The following is a 3,405-nucleotide window of genomic DNA, read 5'->3' as shown; positions in this document are numbered from 1 at the left end:
TTTTTTTCTTTTTGTTTTAAGATATGAGAAATGTAAAATTGTTGGAATGGCTTGTATGAGGAAAAAGATTTAAATACTTAAGTGTAATTAACTCTAAGAAAATCTTAACAGGTAAAAATCTTTTTGAACATTGTGGGGAAAATAAACTTAAATAAGAACTTTACAAACAGGATCTATGACAAGGTGATTAAGATGATTAATTAGAAAAGAAGCTTCACATTGATGTAGATGTTACTTGTAGAAATACTAGAAAATGTTTATATTCAATTGTTATCTATAAAAATACTAAGAAATGTATTAATTTAAGGTTGATAAATGAGAATGTTATTGGAAGAAGAGAAAATCAAGGAAAGCTACTATATGGATTACAGAATTATAACAACAACAACAACAATAAAGTTGGAAGGGACCTTGGAGGTCATCTAGTCCAACCCCCTGCTCAGGTTGGAAACCTACCCTTTCAGACAAATGCCTGTCCAGTCTCTTCTTAAAAACTTCTAGTGTTGGAGCATTCACTGCTTCTGAAGGCAGGTTGTTCCACTGATTACTTGTTCTAACTGTCAGGAAGATTCTCCTTAGTTCTAGGTTGTCCTTGGTTAGTTTCCATCCTTTGCTTCTTGTCCTGCCTTCAGGCACTTTGGAGAATAGCTTGACCCTCCCTCTTCTTTGTGGCAGCCCCTGAGATATTGGAAGTATAGAAACTAATTGTTATTGTTTGTAAATATAAACCCAGACAACATGCTGGTTACCAAATATTAAGCTAATTATGTTAAAAAAATAAAATATATTTTTTAAAATAAAATTTCTTCCTTCAGGACTGAAGCTTCATAGTAGGTGCTCTTGGATGAAGCCCTGGGCAGCACCAGTGATGTTGGCTTCCTTGGAGTGACTGGCCTGATGGTGCTGCCATGTGATAAATCCGAGGGAGCCACAGGAAATCAGTCATAAAGCTTTGGGAGGTAGAGAGGTTTTGATCTCCACTGAGTGTCGCCCCTAAGAAAGCTTATTATTCTGTAATTCTGTAAAAACCTCGTGAACTTTTAGGGTTCAGCATATGGCTGATCACAAGCTAAGTCGCATCACATTTTATTATTTCACTTGGCTCAGTTGCAAAGGTCGGTTGCTTAAAGTCGAAGACTACTTGATAGCATGTAATCATTGAAAATATCTTGCAAGCGCCTTAGGTAGAGATGAGACAAGTTTGTTTTCTTCTGCTCTTAGAGGGAGATGGCTGTCAAATAGGATTTCTCAAAATAGGTTTTTAAGAAGAGACTGGACAACCACCTATCTGAAATGGTATAGGGCCTCCTGCTTGAGCAGGGGGTTGGACTAGAAGACCTCCAAGGTTCCTTCCAGCTCTATTCTGATAGATCGAATAGGCAACATCTGTCTCTGCAAAGCGGATACTGTAATCCAGTAAGCAGGCAGCCTCTGTGGTTGAATTTAAAGGAGTTAAAACCATAGAGTACTGCACTGCTAGAAAGGATGAGAAGAGGAGAAGGGCAAAGGAACTTCATCTTCCGCATCACTCATGGGGTGAAAGGCGGCCTGCGGGTAGGCTTTTGTGCTCTTCCAAGGATCGAAGCAGCAGCTGGGAGGTGAGTTGAAGAGAGGTCGGAGGAGAGGCCGGGAGCAAGCGGGGCTGTTTGGTTTCCTTTACTGCGTGGAAGCAGAGAAGCAACTAGGCTGAAGCATCTCAGCTGCTGCTGCTGCAAATCCCTTCCCTCCCCAACTTTTAAGTCCACTGGTGCTGCACGCTGTTAAACTGGGGGCTGCGATTTTGTGCTGGTGGGAAGATTTCAAAAGTCTCTTTCAAGGGAAGGTTGATTCTTTGGGAATGGCTTCCCTCCAGAGGTTGTGGGTGCTCCGTCACTCGAGGCATGTAACAGAGTTGGAAGGAACCTTAGAGGTCTTCTATTCCAACCCCCTGCTCAAGCAGGAGACCCTGTACCATTTCAGACAAATGGCTGTCCCGTCTCTTTAAAAGCCACCACTGATGGAGCACCCACAACCTCTGAAGACAAACCGTTCCGCTGGTTAATTGTTCTTTTATTCTTGTGTTATTTGGACAAAAAGCAAGGCATGCATGCTTAATTAGTTCCTTTATGTTTATACATATACTTGTCTAATTTTAAAGTTATTTTACTACAGTAAGTTATTCCCAACAAGGCTACTCAAGTTGCTGTAAGTATTGCTGCCCAACTAAGCTACTCATTCACACAATACTCACATATCCTCTCAACACAGGTGATCAGGCTATGTTAGAGTGGGCTGGAAGGCAGATTCAGGGTGTCCCCTGCTACAACAAAGTTGTCTCCAAATTTGGGGTCTGGTTCATCCCAGTCTTCTCTTTATACCCAACTTGTTTCCTCAGAATCCATGTGTATGGCAATCTTGTCCCAGCCACGCCAGGAACTTTACATCCTCATGCTTTGGTCCAAGACTCCATAAAAAAATGCAACATCCTACACTCCTTACACCCACTAATGTTCTACCTGGTATCACCAACAATAGATCGTTCATACAGGCACTCAGAATCTTAAGGAAGTAGTACACACATTCCAGCAACATGAGTTTCTCCAATGTGAGCTCATGAAAAGGCTAACTATGGTTGCATTACAGGCCCTCTATATTCATAACTTATATTTGTGATCGATTCATAACTTATAATATAATATATGTAACAAAGATCCCTCTCGCAGTTACTGCTATTGAGCCATGTTCCACCTATTCTGTACCTTGACATTTGCATTTTCTTGGCCAAGAGTAAAACCTAATTTTTTTCTCCATTGAATTTCAATTTTTTAGATAGGGTCCCAGAGTTCAAATATATCGAGATTCTTCCGTATCTTGAGCTTGTCTTCTGGCTGTTGGCTATTTCTGCCAGCTTAGTGTCATCTCCAAATTTGATAAGTTCCCGTTCTATTCCCTCATCTAAATTGTTTATGAAAATATTGAAGAATAGTGGGCATAAGATAGAGCCTTGTGGTACCCCAGTGCTTCTTGCACTCCATATAGATGTAGTTCCATTAAGGACTTTCATGGAAAAACCCAATGAAAAAAACAAGAGACAGCAACACAAAGCAATACTTCTTACATTTAGATTCAGAGGTTAATAATAATAATAATAATAATAATAATAATAATAATAATAATAACAACAACAACAACAACAACAACAACAACAATGATAATAATGATAATAATGGCCCTGCGCGACTCACCCCTCGCGCAGGCCTGGCCCATTAAGATCTCTAGGGCCCACCTTGAGGATGGGGTTTGGAACCCCGAGAGGTGGCATGCTGCGGGTACAAATCGAAAAGTATTGAAATCGGCCAAATTAAGGTTCTTTTTAAAGGGGTGTTTTAATAAATTTTTAGGGGGAACAAGGGTGGTTGGGAGGGG

Source organism: Protobothrops mucrosquamatus, unplaced genomic scaffold, assembly GCF_001527695.2.
Source record: "Protobothrops mucrosquamatus isolate PMUCROS unplaced genomic scaffold, P.Mucros_1.0 scaffold2585, whole genome shotgun sequence".
Lineage (NCBI taxonomy): Eukaryota > Metazoa > Chordata > Lepidosauria > Squamata > Viperidae > Protobothrops > Protobothrops mucrosquamatus.
The sequence above is the reverse complement of the archived record's forward strand: the minus strand, read 5'-3'. Positions refer to the sequence as shown.